We start from the raw sequence: 21507 nt of genomic DNA, 5'->3' as shown, positions 1-21507 counted from the left end.
ATGAGACATTCACTTCAACGACATGGGGTGAAAAGCACTAATCAAGATAATGTCCTCTATATCGGAAATGGAAAAGGACAACCCCATCATTCAAAAACGTGAAAGTGTTGCATTTACATTTGAATAAAGTGTAATACCTGTTAAATAAGTCCTGAGATATTTAATGTTATCCCAAAGTATTGCAAGGAATTTGAGGATTAAGATGCCTTGCTCTTTCCCACTGAGAGGTAAGGGTCAGTGGGAAGCGTCAAGGTCACCGTCTACTGTAAATCAGCTGTGTAAATGTTTTGGGTTTTAGTGTTATTCATGGGAATGAAATCTAGGTGTTGTTTAACTTCTTGTACCAATTCAATGTCTCTCTTCTACAGAGAAAAGAGAAGTGAAAGCAATCTACCAGTGTGCCAGAGTTGCGTTGCTTTTTCAGTGTTCCCAAACTTCCCAGACTGTGAAGGAGAGACAATTCCGGGAAAACATATTGCACTGATACTGTACAAAAGAAGAGACTGGTAAAAGACTAAAAGGACCGAGGCCGATATGAGTTCTGTTACATTTGAGAGTTGATCTGATTGGGATCCAGAGTACTGTAACTGATGTTTAGTGGTATAGGTCTAAATGGGTCAGATACTTGGATAAATGGGTACTAATTGAATTGAATGTCAAGTGCCACTTTAAAATAAGTAATACCATGTTTTCAGTGTGAACATTCAATGTGTGAAAAGGTACACTTTGGGTATCTGAAATGTCTGGAGACATTTATTATTGGGGGGAGAGTGTGGCATACAGAGCCATCAGTGGGTTTATATACCTACATTATTAGTAATTACATGGTTAACATGATTTGCATTTAATACAGCTCATGTTCAGAGTGTGGTGAGTTTTGTCTGTGTGTTTTCTGATAAGGAATGGTTGGTTTATTGTTTGAAAAATGTAGTGTTATCTAGCAGTATGTAGTGTCTAACTCCGACCAGCAGAGGGCGCGTTTGCTACACTGTGTTCGGGGACAAAGAGAAGTCTCGCGTGAATACGTTCCGAGAACGTAAACACACACTTGAGTGAAGTCACGGTGTGTGTGTGTGTGTGGCGAACTGTGATAATAAGATACATATTTTTGCTCTTTGCAGGTAAGAACGGAGAGTTGGAATGTGTAATTGATGGGTGAATATGTTATGTGTGAGTTTATGATCCCAGTTGCACTTTATGTAGTCGTGTTTATGAACGTTACTTGTTCAGCAAACGTAACGTATTGAAAATGGCTAGCCAGTAGTTAGCACTGGTGGCCTAGTTAGCTTGAGCGACCGTGAGGCGGGAGAGTAGAAATATGAGCCGGTCTAAAGAGCCCGGACTGCTCGTGTATAGTTAATAGATAAATAAATAAATAAGTTAAAAGAGATACATAATTGATTTGGTTAATGTGACAATGTTCGGTAGACATGATTGGCTGACTGTGTATCGGAGCAACAAATTCATATTGAATGTACAAGATGAAACTGGTCTGGAATAGCAATGCAATAGACATGATTATTGTTTGGATGTTGATGCAGATGTTCATTATGTTTCTGTGTTAGTATAGTGAATACGTTGAGAGAACGTAAACACACACTTGAGTGAAGTCACGGTGTGTGTGTGTGTGTGTGTGTGTGTGTGTGTGTGTGTGTGTGTGTGTGTGTGTGTGTGTGTGTGTGTGTGTGTGTGTGTGTGTGTGTGTGTGTGTGTGTGTGTGTGTGTGTGTGTGTGTGTGTGTGTGTGTGTGGAGGGGGTGTGGTTTCCCTTGCAGGCAGCAGCCTGATTGCACTCACCTGGCCTCAGCTGTCACTCGTCAATCCAATCAGGACACAGCATATCTACTCCAGTCTCCCAGCAACTCACCGCCAGATTGTGTTCTACACCAGTGTGCGATCCCTCAGCCATCGACCACCAGAAGTTCCAGCCAACCTACCTGCTTCTTCCTTCACCATGCCTACCTGCCTTGTTCTCAGTCCAGCCTAACTCCATTCCGGACCTCCATACTCTCCAAACCTGCCTGAGTCTCCGAACAATAAACAATTTAAACATCTTCAGTCATTGCCTGCGCCTGGGTCCTGTTTAAAAAATAATCCTAACAGAACAATCTAGCCACCATGGACCCAGCAGGCTCGGACCCAATTCGTGAGGCTCTCTCCAACCAAGGCGTCCTCATGGGCCGGCATGACCAGATGCTCAGAGAGGTTATGGATAATCTTGCATCATTAGCAGTCAACGTAGCACAGATGGGACATCACCTCAACCTGGTTTCAAATCATCTTGCTCCGCCTGCTCCTGATGATCCAGCTCCCCCACAAGAGTTAGCACCGGTTCCAGCCCAGCCCGCTCTCCCTTCACATGAGCCAAATTTTCCCACTCCAGAGTGGTACACAGGTGCCTTATGGACATGTAAGTCTTTCTTAATGCAGTGTTCTCTTGTATTTGAGCAGCAGCCGTCTACTTATGCTAATGACAGAGCTAAGATTTGTTATATGATAGGCTTAATCACAGGTAGCGCCCTAGCCTGGGCAACCAACTCACCTCCCCAGCAACCCTCTTCTCGTGGACTACTCAGGCTGAGGCTGCCTTCTCTGAGCAGAAGAGATGTTTCACCTCGGCCCCTATTCTTACGAATCCTGACCCATCTCTTCAGTTTATTGTTGAGGTTGATGCATGCAACACTGGTGTGGGGGCTGTTCTATCACAACGCTCAGTCTCCAATCAAAAGCTTCACCCTTGTGCTTTTTTTTCCCGACGACTGACAACCCCTGAGCGCAACTATGATGTTGGCAACAGGGAGCTGCTTGCTGTAAAGCTTGCGCTGGAAGAATGGAAGCACTGGCTGGAAGGCTCTGTACATCCATTCATTGTGTGGACAGACCACAGGAACCTAGTCTACATACAAACTGCCAAACGACTAAACTCCCGTCAGGCACGCTGGGCATTGTTTTTTGGCAGGTTCAACTTCACCCTTACCTACCGACCTGGTTCTAGAAACCTTAAAACTGACGCATTGTCCCGGCAGTTTGCAGTGGATCAGGACCCCATAGTTCCTGACACCATAATCCCTGCTACCAGAGTGGTGGGCGCTGTGACATGGGAGATTGAGAACTCAGTGAGGAATGCACAGAGAGACCATCCAGATCCAGGAAATGGTCCAGATAACCGTTTGTTCGTACCTGACTCTGTCCGCTCACAGGTTCTCTTATGGGCCCATGCTTCCTGCTTTGCCTGCCACCCGGGTGTGAATCGGACCCTATCCCTCCTGAGACGACACTTCTGGTGGCCTTCCATGGAAGCGGACTCTCGAGCCTTTTTGCTGGCCTGCACTGTTTGCGCCCGTAGCAAGTCTTCACACCAGGCTCCTATCCCTAGTCGTCTCTGGAGTAACATCGGCCTAGATTTTGTTATCGGCCTCACGGTTTCACAGGGTAACTCAACCATTCTCACTATTGTCGATCGCTTTTCCAAAGCGGTTCATTTTGTGCCTCTTCCTAAACTCCCCACAGCCTCTGGAACTGCTGACCTCCTGGTCAATCATGTGGTCCGGCTTCATGGCATTCCAACAGACATTGTTTCTGACTGAGGGCCACAGTTCATATCTCAGGTATGGAAAGCATTAGAGCACTTGGAGCATCTGTCAGTCTCTCCTCAGGCTATCATCCTCAGACTAACGGGCAGGCCGAAAGAGCACTTCGCTGTGTCACCTCCCGGAATCCCACCTCCTGGAGCTTACATCTGCCCTGGATTGAATACGCTCATAACTCACTGTCCAGTGCTGCCACCGGTATGTCCCCATTTGAATGTTCTTGGATATCAACCCCCTTTGTTCCCAGCCCAAGAGGACGAGATCGCAGTTCCCTCTGTCCAAGCCCGTCTCCGTCGTTGTCGGAGGATCTGGAAGGATGCCCGCTCTGTCCTTCTCCGCTCCGCTGAACGCAATCGGCATATTGCAAACCACTACCGGACCGCAGCTCCCCAGTTCCAACCAGGTCAAAAAGTTTGGCTTTGTTGAAACCACGCTTCATTGGCCCCTATGTGATCGAGTGCATAATCAATCCATCTGCTGTTAGACTCAAGCTGCCTCGCTCCATGAGAATTCACCCCACCTTTCATGTGTCCCAGTTGAAACCAGTGTTTTCCAGCCCTTTGTGCCCTCCAGCCATCTCCCCTCCACCCACCCTTGTTATTGATGACCACCCGGCCTACACGGTCCAACGGCTGTTGGACATTCGCCGCCGGGGCCGTGGGTGCCAGTATCTGGTCGATTGGGAGGGTTATGGTCCTGAGGAGAGGAGCTGGGTGTCCCGCAAGCTCATTCTAGGTCCCTCTCTCATTCGGGACTTTCACAGAGACCACCCAGACAAGCTTGGTGGTTCGCTTGGAGGCTCCCGTTGAGGGGGGGGGGGGTACTGTCACGGCCCAAACTGTGTCCCTGTGTGTCGCTGTTTGTTCCCCTGTGTGTGTGTGTGTGTGTGTGTGGAGGGGGTGTGGTTTCCCTTGCAGGCAGCAGCCTGATTGCACTCACCTGGCCGACCGACTCAGCTGTCCCTCATCAATCCAATCACGACAAAGCATATCTACTCCAGTCTCCAAGCAACTCACCGCCAGATTATTTTCTACACCAGTGTGCGATCCCTCAGCCATCGACCACCAGAGCTTCCAGCCAACCTGCCTGCTTCTTCCTTCACCATGCCTGCCTGACTTGTTCTCAGTCCAGCCTGAACTGCCTATCTCCATTCCGGACCTCCATAATCTCCAAACCTGCCTGAGTCTACGAACAATAAACAATTTAAACATCTTCAGTCATTGCCTGCGCCTGGGTCCTGTTTAAAACATAATCCTAACAAGGACAGTAAAACAAAAATACAGTTTAAAGGGGAGTGATGTGTAAAATATGCATAAAGAAAAAGTAAGTCTGTCTTAAACAGTACTGTTTCACATGGGTATTGTTGAGAGCTGTATCCATATATTTAGTTCCTAACTTTGCTCTCAAAGTCCAGATGGATGCATTTAACTTCAACATTTAAAAAAAATCTTCAGGAGGTGAGGTCCACCACCTGCCCACACCCCTCGTCAAATTGTCCCACCCACATTGAGGATGCTTCCTACGCCCATGTACATATGTGTGTGTGTGCACGACTGTTAGGATACAACAGTGTGTGTATGTGTGCGCAATTGTTGCAAGGAGGGGGGGAAAACTCAACGATGCACAGCTCCGTTGATGGGACTTGGCTAATTAGCGGCTAGCACTCATTACAGTCTGTCTACTGAGCTCAGCCCCTTTCCAACACATCAGCTTTGCTAAATAGACAGTGTTAGCCGCCATCTTTTGGGATTTCAGATTATAATTATCCAAATAGTATTTTCTCATCCTGAATACTAAATTGAGATGATTTTGTTCTAACTATGTTTCTTCTATACAGGCCAGCACCTCACATACTATCAGCGGAAAACCTGTGATGATAGATTCTGCATGTCAGACTGACCCACCGAAGCTGCGTACTGTATTTTTTATGGGTTCAATGAACCGTTGATTTTGACAATAAAGTTCCGACAGTTTATATAAAATGTGTCATGATTATTCATGTTTGATGGGTAAAGTATATGCAGATTTCAGTGTGTTTTTTTTTTTTTTCATCAACAAATGGGTGTGTTATACCATTGCTGTGTAGTATATAATATAATAGTAATGCCATGTACAATGACAGAATGAAATGAAAGATTGCATAAAATATACACCAGTATTTATTTTCATGAACAATATTAGCATACGTTTTACAAATTCGCATACGCTCGTGCCGGGGCCGTGCCTCGCCGCCCTCTTCTGCAGGGGGGCTGCAGCTCATTTGCATTAAAGCTACGTCACAGAATCAGCCCTTGCAAAAACAGGGCTGGAAAAGAGCAAATAGAGCGAAATGAGGCATGGTTAAAATGCATGATCTGTTTGGTATTTTGAAAAAAAACTTCACAGACATGTTTTATATAGGTATGGCCCTACAATATATTTTTCAAATATAGCATGATAGGTCCACTTTAAAGAATGGTTGAGAAACAAACAGACCTTCAATCACCACTAAATGCACTTCAATACAGGGGTATCTCCTCTTGCACTTTAGGTAGCTCTTTTATCTTCTCTTGCACTTTATATGTCGTAGCTGCTATATTGTACTGCCATGTGGTAAATACTTGTGTATGCTACTCTTGCTCTTTTGCACTTTTTGCATATCATGTATTTTGTTTTTGCTATGTTTGTAAAATGTAATTTTCTTAAATGTTTTATGTGAGGAACGGATGGAAATGAGCTCAAAGCTAAATCTGGCACTGTTACGCTTGACACATTTTGTATGTTTTAAGTGTTCATCACTGTGCATTGTCCCTGCCAAATAAAAGATTAAATAAATAAATACTTATCAACTTAAATCCATTTGAAAATGGGATGTTTCAGTGATGACCCTCCCCCCAAAATAAAACCCTTACACGCTGAGATACATGTCCACCACACATGCAGATCTACGCGTGCACACACATCAGGCGAAGGTTGGCTCATTGATTCACAAGACAGAATGTGATGTGGAGTGTGACCTTTCCAAGTGCTCCCACTGATAGAATGAAAGGTGCTGAAACACCCACAATGCAGTAGCACCTCTCAGGAGAAATGTCAGTAATTAGAGCTCAGCGCTGGGTGAGGTTTGAGGCCAAACCGCAGACACAGATAGTGGAGAGTGAGGACTACGAGTGGGCAGAATGAGGGGAGTGGGTGACTTACTCTGCAAAGTCTGAGCAGTGGCATTATGTAAATCTAACAGTCTGGATGATCGTAACCAGTCATATTTCGGGGGGGGGGGGGGGGGGTTCAATTAAAATAAATGAGGGTGCCTTCTTGTACTTACTGAAAGGTTCAACTTGTTGTTTGTTTTTGTATTTGCTTTGAATTGGTTTACTGACAAACCATGGTCAAAAGTTTTTCTTGAGGTTTTTCCCATCGAGAAGACACTTGGTAGCCGTTAGATTAATTGAAACCCCTTCCCCCAAAAACTGTTACCTGACCCCTGAGGAGCATGTGAGGTCATTCTCACTTCCTTTCAAATCTGAAAATACACATAATGATACACTCTTACTATGTTGTAAATGTTGCTTTTCTCACAATAAGCCCAAAGTGAAGCTGAATGCTTTTATTGAGGATTATAGTTATATTTAACACACAAGTTTCAGAAATAACAGACCTTATGAATGTGAATAGAAAAGGAGAGTTAATAAATGAACAAAGAGAATTCAAGAAATGTTGCTCCTTTTGCAAACATGCATTGCACATTAACACACATATAACGATAACATCCTGGATTGAGATACTCTGCATGTCTCCTTTGTCTCCATTAATTACAATGTTTGTCGTTGAGTAGCATGCTTTGGGAGTAACATTATATACATTATCTTTAGTTTTCATTTAGGCTACTTTAATTCTTCTAATTTATTTATTTTTAATGCAGTAGATGGACACCTGATTTATAAAAAAATAACTTGTTTGCTTATAATTAATGTATTAAAGTAAAACAGCATTTGTAAACTATACTATTTTGGAGGCGTAGCCTCTCATTTATTATACATAACACATTTTTGATTCGAAATATCTTCTTTTTATCTTTTCTAAAGCCATCTTGCTTTTCCTAACCACTTTTTCATGGCATCAATGAAGAATTGATCTCAAGGTAAAAGGAAAGATGTGAAGGGGATGTTATCAGTACCTAGGAAAGGACAACTGCAGTATTTACGATGCAAGAGCGGCTGTTATTGCTGCAGGGAAACTATCATTTTCTTTAGATTGACGGTTAAAAGTGCCCTTAGATACTTTTCCCTGTATGTACTTACAGTGTTGTTTCATGCAGGCTATAAAGACGCGCAAAAAAAAAGAAAGAAAATGTAACAAAATGGCTGGCACATTGAGAATTGTGTTTGTTTTGTTCACCCTCTTGTCCATTCAACATGAATCCCAGTTAGTATTTTGGATTATATGAAAATGTTTGAATAAATAATACTTACTGTATATATACACTACCAGTCAAACGTTTGGACACACCTTCCCATTCAATGTTTTTTGCTTATTTAAATGTTGTTCTACTTTGTAGATTAATACTGAAGACATCAAAACTATAAAAGAACACATAGAATGATCTAGTAAACAAAAAAGTGTTAAAAAAAACAGAATATGATTTTTATTTTATATTCTTGTTACGTGCAAGAATAATAATAAGTTGGTCCGAGAGTAACCTGATGTATTTTCCGCCTGTGCAGTCACCAGCGCCAAGTCCAAGTGTAGAGTTGAGGTTAGCGATGATGTGGATCTGTCTGACAGTTTTCTGGTTACAGAATTAGACGTGCCAATCAGTGACCCTCCCCTGTGGCGTAAGGGTGGGAAAACTGGTACGATAAGCCTTGGTGCTGTGCCTGTGGCACGTCAGCAGCTGGTGCGTGACCAGAAAGCGGATGCAGAATTCTCGTTGCTGTTGGAAGAAGCGGTATTGGAAGGTGTGCCTGGTCTGAAGAAGGACGTGGTGCGTTATTGTAAAACGTGCCATGTGTGCCAGGTTGTAGGGAACCCTAACCAAACGGTCCGCCTGAGTTTGATAAGGATTGGGATGAGGGAGTGCATTTAATATTGTTTGCAGTGAAATAGGTGGTACAGGAGTCACCAGGGCAGGGCTATTCAATTACACATTCAGTTGGGCCAGATTTTATAACCACAAAATTTAGCTGGGCCAGACATTCAGCGGCCTGTAAAAAGCGGGTAATGACACATTTTAAACCAACACATATTACTGCGATGGAAAAAACACACCATTTTTATTAATTGTTCATCTAACAAAGGTACGTCAAAAAGTGCATAAAACACAACAAATTAGCATTAATTTAACATAATCTGAGGCTTCTCAAATTGCATACAAAAAAGTGCACAGTTGTAGCATTACATTTGTTTGCTTTAGAAGTCAAATATTCCGTTTTTTTTTTTTAACCAGGCACATCACAAAGTGCATTCTTAATAAATGTCCTCACATACAAAATAAAATTGGATACCTATGACACATGCACATCAAAAAGTGCCTTAACAAACAATTAAAGAGCTCCAATGTAAAAAAAAAAAAGAGGTAGTACTGTAGCAATACTACTTTTTCACTTTTCAAGTAATAACAACACCCAGACACATTACAAAGTGCATTTAAGTGAATACAAAAAGAACTGTCAAACCGTTCAGTGCAGAAACCCATAACAAGGGATAAGGGTGTAACTAACATATGAATTCTACACTATACGTCTACTATAGTAAACTAGGTGCTTACTATCACCTCATTTGTGATTTGTCATTGCTGAATTTCTCAATTGGAGAAGTGAAATGTTTTGTTTTGAAACACTAAGACATTGGTGAAGAGTGCTGTCAGTCAGGGAGCAGCGAGTGATACTTTGTATTGAGTTCATGTGTGAAAAGCTTGATTCACATGTGTATGTTGATCCAAACATACTGAGCACACAGATCGCTACTCTCTGAACGTTAGGGATCTGCTGTTTGTTGACGTCACTCCAAAACTCCGCTGGCCCGTTGCCCCCTGCGCTGCTCTTGTGCCATGGTTATGGATGACTGCATGTCAATAAGTTCCAGTGTAAATGTGACCTCGTCGATGGAGGGGACCACCTCTTTTGCTTTGGTGGATACGTCCCCCTCTATTGCAACAGTGAAGGGGTCTCTGGCAAAGCCCATCACCTCTGTGGGCAGAGCAAGTCCAATCGACCGGCAAAGTTCTCTTTCAACCTCGCAATGAAATCTGTCCTCACATCCGTGATTTGTGCCGGGGATGTGATGTGTTTGTGGAGCGTCAGAAAATGCAGCATCCGACCCGTGCTCAAGTCGGTCGCGAAAAGGTCCAGCTTGACTTGGAATGCACGTATCTCCTCCACAAGATCAATGACCGTTTTTTCTCTGTTTACGCTTCAGAGTTGAGAGAGACATATTTTAGAGTTGCTATCATAGTAGGACCACCGTTACTACTAGAACCACTTTAGATGCACTTTCAAAAAACGTGCTGCGTTGTGGTTTAGTGGTTTCTATCATAGACTGTGGGTGTTTCTCAATCGCGAGGATACTGGCTTGGTAGTCGCGTACTTCCAAGTCACTTCCTTCAGAAACAAAGCAAGTATGCTTCCAAGCCACGGCTTCGGAAAACGAAGAAGAATGGAACAGGCTAACAAGTGTGCCTCTCTCTCTAACGGTTTCAACATAAACTGTACAGAAAATAAATACCTCACGATGTCTATCTAATTATGAACTTGCTTTACTTTCACGGAACACATCTTTGGTGATAACAAACAAATGTAACAAAGTAACATATTTACCAACACATGTTCTACACCACTACATACTTACATTTAAATGTGTGCTGCGTCGGTTCAGCAATTCTCCGCAAGGGTTTCTGAAATTGGTCCGTGCGCAAAGCATTGTGGGGATTTTAAGAACGCGAAGTCTACCCATGTGCAGCCTCGAAATTTCCCCCAAACCAAGGACGCGGCCTCGGTGGAATTCCAAGTATGCTGGAGATTGGAATAGTCCTTCGGCGGCACTCTATGACGTAGCATCCTTGAAATATTGGCTTGGAAGCCAGAATCCTTGAGATTAAGAAACGGCCTGTATATATAGGTTTCTATGCAACGCGGAGTGTTGCATTCATGGTCCGTATTAGTGTAGGACTTTGGCCACGTGAGGCTGAGCCACTCGGGAGTTGGTTCCGGGCCGCATCTGGCCCGCGGGCCGCCATTTGAATAGGCCTGCACTTGGGTTTAGCCCTTCTGAACTGGTTTTTGCTCATAATGTACGTGGTCCCCTGAAGCTGTTGAAGGAAAAGTGGCTGGGTGTAGCTGAGCCACTACATTTGCTGGATTATGTGAGTGGTTTTCGTTTCAAGCTGCGCCGTGCATGCGAGCTGGAAAATGATAATCTGGGTGTTGCTCAGAAGAAAATGAAGAGCTTGTATGACATGCGGGCTAAGGACAGAGTGTTTGCTCCAGGGGATAGAGTGCTAGCCCTGTTGCCAATCCCTGGTTCCAGTTTGCAAGCCCGGTTCAGTGGCCCTTATGCTATTACCAAGAAAGACGGTGACCGTAACTATCTCATCGCTACCCCTGACCGGGGTCCTAGGAGTAGGCTTTGTCACATTAATATGTTGAAACTGTACAACGAGAGGGGGGATGCGCCTGGTTCGGGCAGCGGCTCATCTTTTGATACTGTGGAATCTATTGTGCCGACAGGGGAGCTGCCTAGTGCTGATCTCAATAAACCTGTTGCTGCCTGTGTGGTGGCGCTGTCCAGTGCTGAAAGTGACACACCTGTCACCTCGGAGGCCCCGGTCATTGCGGAGGGGGATATTGTGGTCCAATCAAAGGCGGTGTTACAGGGGAGGCTGTGTAACTCAGAGATTCTGGTGTATCATTTAGCACACCTGTCTGATTCGCAGCCTGGCGACGTAGTTGAACTGATCGTTTCTAACAAGCAACTGTTTTCTGACATACCTTCCTTTACGACTGTTTTGGAACAAGATATTGATGTAGGTGACTCACCGCCGATTAAAGAACACGCATATCGTGTAAACCCTGATAAACGCCATCGATTTAAGAAGGAGGTTGATTACATACTTAAAAACTGGATTGCTGAGCCCAGTTTGAGCCCGTGGAGTTCTCCTTGCTTACTTGTTGACAAGTTGGATAAGTCTGATCGGTTTTGTACAGACTTCCGGAAGGTAAAGAACGTCACAAAACCCGACACTTACAGATGTAGCGATTCATTTCAGACAGTTTGAAACGCGAGGGCCGTGATTGGTACGTGATCTGCCCTCGCTCAAGGGAAAACCTCCAGCTTGAATTGAGACTGCCCCCGTGATAGATAAATGTAATTATAATGAAGCCAGCTGCAATGGATCATTGATCCACCAGGGGGTGCAGTGGAGTTCCACACTGGAGCTCATGTGAAATAAAGTCAGATACAGTACGCTGGATGTACAGCGGAACTTTGTTAAGATCCATATGTCACGGATATCATACTCTGTGCTAAATAAGAGACATGTAATCATTTACAAAACATCACCATGTTGTTATTTAATTTAATGTTGTTTAGTCGAAAAAAACGAACGGGAGGAAATGCAGCCCGGCTCTCAATTTTTAATCCTAATTTAATCATCATCTTCACCACGATCATTTATGTTTATGTTCGCCGAATTGACATGAAATCACTGACACATATGAATATACTGTATTCACAGGGTATATGCAGAAATCCTGAGGTCAAATGTAATACCTTTTAAGACCTTTTTTAAGACCCTTTCCATACATTTTAAGACCTCATCGCAACTTTGAGCTCTAACCGGTTACGTTTACCTCACATTGACTATATTGATTGTAAGATAGCACAACTAAACAGAGTGCAGACAGACTACTGAAGCCTCCTCTCCACATGAACTTCAACCTCTCTGTGAAGGTCAGGTTTAATGCAGTATGCTGCTTTGTTGCTTCTGTACTCTGCTCTTTCATTCCAGTAAAACTCCTCAGAAACCATTAGAAACCAGTATTTGACCAATAAACAAAACAATTGACAAAACTTTGAACTATGAAATAATATTAAACTTTGATGAGCTTCAGCGGGGTAACGCCATATAGGAGCTCCCTCACAAATACCCAGGGGTTAAATTGGGCTGGGGCTGTCCGGGGCTAAGCCCTGGCACATAGGACGATGCTCTGACGTCATCACCCTCACACATTTGTCATATGTTTACAAAAAACGATATATGTTAAGACTTTTCTCGTTCTTAATATAAACTATATTAGGGTAGATATGTGTTGACTTTACTTTAAAATAGCAGATCTCTGTGACCGGATATAGTTTGGCTTAGACCCCGGCCCCACGAGGACGCTTACGGTAAAACGCATACGCAAATGCAAAAAAAGTCTTCCGTTCACACACATTCGATTCATTAATGTGTCCGTTCACACTAGATCGCTGGAAATGCTGGAAACGCTGTAGTACATATGCCAGGCCTGTAAGTGGTGCTGCTGCCGCCACAAAATACACCAAAAGCAGCGAAGAAGACCCCGGAGCATGGTTGCCATGGTTGCCCTTCTGTTTATTCTCCGCGGTGGACGGCGTGTTCTCCTGCTTTATATCTCTCAGGTAGTCCACCAGCAGATGAAAAACACCCACCTCTCCGCCTCTTCCAAGGGGCGAGGGAACCGTGCGGCAGAGTTTCCGTTAAAAAAATATTCCGCAGGTCAACATGTCCGTTAAAGTTTAAATATTCCATACAAAATTAGAAAAGTGCCGATCAGAGGTCTTCTTTGTTAATTATTGAGCTTTAAAACAAATTGATAACGACTCTGTTCTCTGTATAATAATATTTAATAAACGGTGCCTGCCTCTCTTTTCCTCCCCCTCTTCTGACAGCCCACCAGCAGCAGGAGACGTGGGGAGAGGGAAGCGGGCTATTTCATCGTTATCAGAAAATGATCATATAGGGCAGTGGTCACCAACCTTTTTAAGCCCAAGATCACCGACCTCGGCCTAGGTGAAAGGCGAGATCTACCTATTGCAGAATTGAGTGGAAAAGACGGCTCAGACAATGCTTCCAATTTGAGGCCTTTTATATAGGCTAATTGCATCTGAATTACTCTTACAATGAAGGCTCCATAATCAGCTGGCAGCATATAGGCAGGGTTAAAGTGCTATTGGGGGGCGGACCTCACCTCCTCAAGGGGGGTCCGGGGGGATGCTCCCCCGGGAAGATTATTTTTTAAATATTGAAGTTGAAAGCATCAATCTGGTGCACTTTGAGAACAACATGAAGAGATCTCTGGATACCTAGCTCAGCACCCATATGAAACAGAACTGTAAAAAGATTTTCTTTTTCTTTATGGATATTTTACAAATCACATTAAACTGTATTCTTGTTTTACTGCCATATAGTAGGCTATTTCATGCCTGTTTTTCATTTATTCTCTTATTGCTTGTATAACAATAATGATCATATGAAGGTGTGCTGCGGAATTAATCTTTTGAATAATTTGTGACAAAACTGTTCTAAACACTCAAGAGTCCTTTAGCTCACCTGAGCCCCTCAGTCTGACAGGAGAGGACTCTCCTCCAGCTTGTTGTGGAAACAGCTCCTTATGTCCGTTAGTGCAGTTAGCTAACCAGATGCTAACATCACGGTCCCCGCTAGCACCGGTCCCTCTCTCTCCCTCACTCCCTCTCTATCACACTAAATGCGCTATCGCCACACACACACACACACAGAGCCAAGCTTGAATGACACAAGCACACGTTTATTTCCATGCAACTCTCTGATTGGTCTGGTGTGTTGCCTCTGCTGCGTTCACTGAACACGGGAAATTACAGTCCTAACGTCGTCTCTTGTGTCATGATGAGGTTCACGTAAAGCACGGTTAATGTATTATATTATTGACGTGTCTCAAATATACGTCAATCAAATGGCACCTGCTAACGGGGTGGTGGATGATATAGGTTTACATCTAAAAACGTATTTTTCAAATATTATTATATTTATTTTATTTTTCTTTCTTTTGTTACTTTTTTTTTTACAGTCCGCGATCTACCCGCACCACAGTCGCGATCGACTGGTTGGCGACCACTGATATAGGGCTTACACACGGAGCCGTTGGACCCCCAGAGCGTTGCGTATGTCGGTCTACCCACATTGGGACCTATTTTCCCCATAAGGAACAAGTCGCTGCAAATGATCCCGCTTATTACATGGCCACATTCTCAACAAAGTAACGACATGAATCCCAATATTAATTTAAATGCTTTTATGGATTTAGAATTTTTTTTTATTGATTTAAAAAATAGTTGTATGTATTGATTTAAATTGACATGCATCCGCTAAGAAAAATAGTCCGTTGTTACCGTTTTTTAAACAGTCTGAATGAAACGGCAGCTCTCTCCCCCCTCCCCACCTGATCTTTCTTCTCCAGCAGCTAAATTAACTGTAGGTTACTCTGAGTGACCATAGACTGTATGTGACAAGCTTACAGTTAGTGACGTAACAACACCATAAAAGCTGGTGGGTTGAAAGCAATACGGGAGGTAAAAATAACTAGAATAATTGTGATTTATTTATTGTGGCTTTTATGTTTTTAGGTATAAAATGTTATGTAATTCAGGCTTATAGTTCACCCTTCTCTAAAAGCCTTCAACAATGACAATATTCATAGTAATTTAATAAATCCTTCCAACAATGATCCACACTGTAAGTTAAGAAATCATTCCAATATATACATCTTCTGATGTAACAACAATAACATTATAAATAGTAACATAGCTGAACATGGTATTGCACATTTAGCTTTGATTGTTACTGAACTGAGATGTTTTTATTACATGAATTAAGGTGACTGAGGCTTTTTAACATACAGGGATGCAAACTCATCAGGTATGAAAAAGGTGACAAGGATCCGAGCCCCCGGCTCCCCCACCCCACGGAATATCGGCTTTAAAATGAGGAATAACAAAGGATTTTAGCAGTCAGAACAACTAAAACAGCAGTGTTAATAATAACAGAAACGCCAAAGAGTCGCATCTAATAGAACTATATAAAAGCATTTATTTTAATTGTGTAACAGTCAGTTTATAATTTTGGCAGCACTGTTGAGCATTTTGAAAATGTATTTTCATGCCTCTGTGCAAGGCTTAGTCTTTCTATCTTTATAGCCACATGGTGTAAAGTAACTAAGTTCATAAACTCAACAAGTACTATACTTGGGCACAATTTTGAGATACTTGTACTTTATTTAAGTATTTCAATGTTTTGCTACTTTGTTCTTCTACTCCACTACAGTTCAGAGGTACATGGTGTACTTCTACTCCCCTACATGTATTTAATACCTTTAGTTACTTTACAGATGTGGATGAATGATGTGAAATATAATCAAGTGTTAAATCAGACTTTAGTTCCACCTGGAGTAAATCCACAAGCTACCCTTTAGAATACAAAGTAATTCAAACTAGCTGCACCTTTACCAGCTTTGAGAACACTTTCATGATCAATCATTATAAAACATATCATATCTATTATTCTGAAATGGACCAATCTGCACAATGGCTGCTTTTACTGTCGCTCCTTTAACTATATTTTGATGATAATACTTTTCTACTTTTACTTGAGGAACATTTTGAATGCAGGACTTTTACTCTACACAGTATTCCTACACTCTGGTACTATTATTTCTACTCAAGTACAAGATCTGAGTACTTCTACTTTTACTCAAGTACAAGACCTGAATACTTCTACTTTTACTCTAGTACAAGATCTGTGTGATTCTACTTTTACTCAAGTACAAGACCTGAGTGCTTCTACTTGTACTCAAGTACAAGATCTGAGTACTTCTACTTTTACTCTAGTACAAGACCTGAGTGCTTCTACTTTTACTCAAGTACAAGACCTGAGTACTTCTACTTTTACTCAAGTACAAGACCTGAGTACTTCTACTTTTACTCAAGTACAATATCTGAGTACTTCTACTTTTACTGAAGTACAATATATATATACCACCTCTGTTTATAGCCTATGAAAAAAACTATCAGAAATAGAAGGCTAAAGGTAACGTTAGCAGGTAGTGAAAATGTATGCTAGCTAGCTAGCTCAACGATTCCTTAAATAATATTGCCACAGAAAAACTTTTCAGTTCACATCACGCTCTGCCGCTCCGACAGGGAGCTCTGCTCTGAACACCTGAACGGCCTGTTCTAACAGCTGTTCACCAGCGGTCCAGTCTGTGCCACAGTGACTCCGGACGCACAGTTAATATTAACGAACGCACCCGTAGGTAATGTAGCTGCTGAAGCTAGACCATTATCTCGGAGCAGCAGAGCCTTATTATACATCCATGAGCAGAGCCGACAGGCAGGAAGACTCGAGCACACAGCTCGCACTTCATTATAATATATAAAAAAAGAACACCATGCGTGTCATGATGGCACATAACAGCTCACGGCTGCAGATTACTCCGGGTCCCAGACCCCCCCATATCCCAAAAATATTTTTATTGTAGATCTACATGAATCACACAAACGACCTATTTTGGATTCAAAACGGCGAATTTCGCCGAAACGTGACAAGTTTGCATCACTGAACATAGAGAGAGCACAACTGAAACATAACATCTGAAACGATGTAACAACATAACACACTTTTTGGGGATGCAGCTTGGGATGTGAGGAGTGAGGGACACGGCTTAGAACGGGTGTGTCGCCTGGCAGGACAGGAGAGTGTGTGCACCAGCCTGCCTTGATCTATGAATTCATGTCCGTGACACTCACTGCTGCCCACAGCTGTTTTATAGAAGGAAATTCCTTCACTTCATGAAAGTGTTTTAACCACACACACCTCTACACACACACACACACACACACACACACACACACACACACACACACACACACACACACACACGCACACACACACACACACACACACACACACACACACACACACACACACACACACACACACACACACAATTGACACGAAATCACTGACAAATATGAATATACTGTATTCAACTTCATTAAAACGTTATTAACGTGCCTAAACTCAGTAATTCACTAAAAATATTTATATTTTAATGGAGCCTCGTCGCCAGATCAGGATCCCTCCGCTACGCTTTGGGATCCTGATCTGCATGAAGGGTGTTATTTTCCCCATAAGGAACAAGTCGCTGCAAATTATCCCGCTTATTTTTTTGACTTTTGCTAATTAAAGTGATACGCATAACAAAGCTCAACTTAATTTAATGTGAAATCAAATGTAATTGATTGTATATGTATGTTTTTAGAAACTAATGTTACTCTTTTGCCTGACAATAAAATATGTATTTTTACATCAAATGCAGGCCACAGTGGAGCTGTGCCAGTCCCACTGCCATGGATCAGTATCTTCAAAGGAAAAGGCCTGTATCTCTCCAACAAGCCACTGCGCTAACAAACTCAATCCTATTTATTTTTAAACAGTCTGAATAAAACGGCAGCTCTCAGCTGTGTATTTACACAACTAATTGCCCATCAACCACAGCTCTCTCCCCCCCTCCCCCCCTGATCGTTCTTCTCCAGCAGCTAAATTAACTGTAGGTTACTCTGAGTGACAAGCTTACAGTTAGACACAACACTTTCATTGCAAGTGACCCTCAGTTAGTTGACTTTTATGTTCAACTGCTAAATTCGTTACTGATAAAAAAGGGCTTCTACTGTACCTAATTACCTTAACACTAGAACCGCCAGAGGTTTTTCTATAGGCCTACCTAAACCCATCAAATCCCGCTATTAGAATGCAATTTTTAACAACATAGGGTGCTACATAACACACTTTCAGGAAAAGTCACAGACTGGGAGACTTTAATATTTTATTGAAAAAAAGTTACATTGCACACACACAACACACATCACACAAATTGACCCGATTGGCGGTTCTAGTGTTAAATAAACCCACTAATTAATTAAACCAGTTCAATACGCATTATTCTTATTCTTTTCATTTTTTATGAGCACAGAAATAGTCTTAAAATCAGATCTGTTTTTTAAATGAAATCTGACGGCAGAAGTGTAATGTAAATATTTACATTATTATTATGATTATTTAAAAGACTATATATTATTGAATTACAAGATTAGATATACTTTAGTTGATCTAAAATATTGATGTGTTCAAATGCTCTTCAAAACACAACTGAAAGTCCATGAAACTTGTCTTTCTGTATTTGTGAATGAAGCGCCATCTCCTGGTTAAAACCTGAAATTGAAAATCTGGCAACGCCCTCTTGGAAAATAGTGGGAGGGCTTAACATTCCTCTATACTGGTTTTAGGCAGGTCCAGTGGTTAATTTGAGCCGGATCCTGCCGGAACAGGATCCGGCACCTCTTCATTTTGGCCACCCTGTGTTCCGGCACCTATTTGGGCAGATCCGGTACCTCTCACAAAAAATAAAAATGTAAATGGTTAAAATGAAATAAAATATGCAGATATTAATTTACAGAAAAAATCCCAAGAATTTCATGTCATTTATTAAGATTAAGATTTGAAAGAGTCGGAGATCTGTGTTGACGCACTGAAAAGCTGGACCAACGGACAAACGTCTTTCACTTTTGAAATTCGCCACATGAGGAGCACGTCGCAGAGAGGAAGAAACGGTGATTCAATGCAAGCATGTCAAAAAGACAGTTAAATTGACTGTCTTTCTTCAAAAAGAAGGAAGAGGTAATAGACACTTCAAAACGAGTCAGAAAAGCCTCCACAAGCAGCGACGAGGGCAGCTGCAGCGGTCATGTTGATGGTCAAAACCAAGAGGAGGTTAGCGCCGCAACAGCTAGCCAGCTAGCTAACCGACAGCTAGCCAAGCCCGGGCAGCGGGTCAGGTTCACCGCCAGCCGGAACAGGAGCCAGCTACCGTCAGCCAGGTGGACCACCAACAGCAACGGGTGGGTACCCTGGCATCAACTAGCCCGGTACAACAGCCGGAGCAAGAGGCGAGCGGAACCGCGACATCAGCTGGCTTACAGCAGGAAGATTCAGTAGGAGAGGAGAGCGCATTGAGCGTAGAAGAGTGTGGGACGTCCAGCGACAGGTCAGTTTTTTCTAACTGTGGCCAAGAACTTGGAGGACCGTATGTTATCTCAAGGAGGCCGGATGCCAGATAAAACTGGATATAACAAGTTCATTGAGGAGTTGAAGGTGCTTTACGCACAATACTGGCCCGAGGACGCAGGTGCGCTGTATGGAGAGACTGAGGTCGAGTCACTGTGTCAGCGCTTCAACATTGCCAACCCGCGCGCAGTCATACGGGCCTACAGAACGTACAGAGACTCAGATGGTAAAGACACCCCCGATGAGCTGATGGAGTTACTTGTTGCTGTCAACAGCATTCCCATTGCAAGTGCTGAATGTGAGCGCGGATTTTCTCAAATGAACTTGATTTGCACTCCCAACCGTAGCTATTTGCTCACATCTACCATGTCATCTTTACTCTTCCTAAATCTTGTTGGACCCCCCCGGGCTAAATTCAATCCAGTCCCGTACGTGAGGTCCTGGGTGGCCAAAGGACACAGAACTGCCACAGACACACGCAGTAAAAGCAGAAAAAAAGAGATAGAGGACAATCCGGACATGCTCGTGATGTGGGGTGTTTTAAACAACTAAATATGGTGAGCAAACATACTGTCTATTAATAGGCCGCCGTGCCAATCTTTGAATAGGCCTAATAAATATTTTTTTTACACGTTAAACCTGTTGAGAAATTAATTGCTGGCTGTATACTGAAGTCCCACCTGTGGTGATGTGGGCATTTGCCTATGTTGTGCGTACTAGCCTAAACAATTATAAATTATCGTCATAACATTTATACCATGGATACTATTTGAAATTGAGGCTTGTAAGTCCCACAGCGTTGCAAGTGGACATTTTCATGTTGTTTTCAGCACCTTTTCTGTATACGTTCCGGGACCTGTACGCGTCTCGTCATCCCTGAGCTGTCATATGTACTTTGCGTTCCGGCACCTTATGATTTACAAATTAAGCACTGGGCAGGTCGTAGCTGTAAGCTGGAATCTGAAATGAGGTGCTACATCTGTATCCTTTGCCCAGGATGGAAGATTGTGTTGACCGGGTTGGCGGTGCCTCGTCGTTTGTCACAAAGACAACGACTCGTTAATATTGTGCTGTCGGGTCTGTCGGGGTGTGCAGCATACATAGATGACATTGTTGTTTATTCAGAGTCATGGCAAAGTCACATGGAGCAGTTGGGGGAGGTGTTCGAGCGCTTGCGCAGGGTGAACTTAACTGTTAACCTAGCAAAATGTGACTTTGGTCAAGCAACCGTGGTCTATTTAGGGAAAGTGGTTGGCAACGTGGAAGTGCGTTCCGTTCCAGTCCAAGGTTCATTTGTTTGTTTGCAGCCTTTATTCAACCAGGTACAATCCCATTGAAATCAACAATCTCTTTTTCAAGGGAGACCTGCAGCACATTGGTTACACATAAAAACAACAGAAAAAAAAGGACATCATACAACATAATTACAGGGGTACAAATTACAACCTATTCACAATGACAGGTATCAAATAACATTTAATCTATCCGAGCTTTAAAATGATGCAGGGGAACCAAAATGCTCAGTTTAAAATACATGTGCATAGTGTTCCAAGCTAGAGGAGCAGCGCACATAAAAGCTTTTGTACCTACAACAGTCCTAGCACTTGGCACTTGTAATAAAAACACATCCTGGGATCTCAGGCAATAGCTACTTGCCACTCTGTGAGATCAAAGAGCAGATATAAGTTGGTAGTTTACCCAACGTGGCTTTATAGATAAACATAGAGTAGAGTAAGTACTTTATAGTTAGTAACAAATCTCAGCGCACTGTGATACACCATTTGTAATGTTTAACCACTCAGAAGACAGCCCATCAAACTGAACA

General features: G+C 42.7%; 1 long non-coding RNA gene across 1 annotated transcript; it reads left to right on the top strand.

Annotated features, from left to right (window-relative positions):
* The first annotated feature begins 1057 nt into the window (after nt 1-1057).
* On the top strand, nt 1058-6377 carry LOC307032338. The gene is made up of 3 exons (XR_013806228.1): nt 1058-1121; nt 1754-2409; nt 5427-6377. It is a non-coding gene; the product is annotated as an uncharacterized lncRNA (long non-coding RNA).
* Nucleotides 6378-21507: the final 15130 nt, after the last annotated feature.

This window comes from Notothenia rossii (genome assembly GCF_949606895.1).
Source record: "Notothenia rossii genome assembly, chromosome: 1".
Taxonomy (NCBI): Eukaryota; Metazoa; Chordata; class Actinopteri; order Perciformes; family Nototheniidae; genus Notothenia; species Notothenia rossii.
This window is presented reverse-complemented; position numbering and strand designations above follow the sequence as displayed.